This window comes from Seriola lalandi, unplaced genomic scaffold, assembly GCF_002814215.2.
Source record: "Seriola lalandi dorsalis isolate HSWRI2012SDOR001 ecotype SW California unplaced genomic scaffold, Sedor1 jcf7180002054947, whole genome shotgun sequence".
Lineage (NCBI taxonomy): Eukaryota > Metazoa > Chordata > Actinopteri > Carangiformes > Carangidae > Seriola > Seriola lalandi.
Genome location: NW_019525498.1, coordinates 1188212 through 1189589, shown reverse-complemented (window position 1 = coordinate 1189589; position 1378 = coordinate 1188212).

Genomic DNA, 1378 nt, shown 5'->3' with positions numbered 1-1378 from the left:
AAGATATGTTTTTGGGCTTTTGTGCCTTTATTGGACAGGATAGTGGAGAGAGACAGGAAATGAGGAGGCAGAGAGAGGGGGAATGACATGCAGTAAAGGCCGTCCGATGCGGGACCCGAACCGGGGCCAACTGCAGCGAGGACTGTAGCCTCTACACATGGGGCGCCTGCTTAGACCACTACGCCACACGACGCCCTTTATGACTTTTTTTTGACATTTTTATGTCTTACTATACTAAGACATTTTTATGACATTTTTTGACATTTTTATGCCTTACTATTTTTTGACATTTTCATGCCTTACTATAATATGACATTTTTATGACTTACTATACTATGACATTTTTATGACATTTTTTGACATTTTTATGTCTTACTATACTATGACATTTTTTGACATTTTTATGCCTTACTATACTATGACATTTTTTGACATTTTCATGCCTTACTATAATATGACATTTTTATGACTTACTATACTATGACATTTTTTGACATTTTTATGCCTTACTATACTATGACATTTTTTGACATTTTCATGCCTTACTATAATATGACATTTTTATGTCTTACTATACTATGACATTTTTATGACTTTTTTTGACGTTTTTATGCCTTACTATACTACGACATTTTTTGACGTTTTCATGCCTCACTAGACTATGACCTTTTATGACCTTTTATGACTTTTTTTTTGACATTTTTATGCCTTACTATACTATGACATTTTTATGACTTTTTTGACATTTTTATGACTTACTATACTATGACATTTTTATGACTAACTATACTATGACATTTTTTGACGTTTTTATGTCTTACTATACTATGACATTTTTATGACTTTTTTTGACATTTTTTATGTCTTACTATACTATGACTATTTTTATGCCATACTATACTGACATTTTTATGTCTTACTATACTATGACATTTTTGGACATTTTTTGACATTTTTATGTCTTACTATACTATGACATTTTTATGACTTTTTTTGACGTTTTTATGCCTTACTATACTATGACATTTTTATGTCTTACTATACTATGACATTTTTATGTCTTACTATACTATGACATTTTTTGACTTTTTCATGCCTCACTAGACTATGACCTTTTATGACTTTTTTTGACATTTTTATGACTTACTATACTATGACATTTTATGCCTTTTTTTTGACATTTTTATGTCTTACTATACTATGACATTTTTATGACTTTTTTTTTTACATTTTTATGGCTTACTATACTATGACATTTTTATGACATTTTTTGACATTTTTATGTCTTACTATACTATGACATTTTTCTGACTTTTTTTTGACGTTTTTATGCCTTACTATACTATGACATTTTTATGTCTTACTATACTACGACATT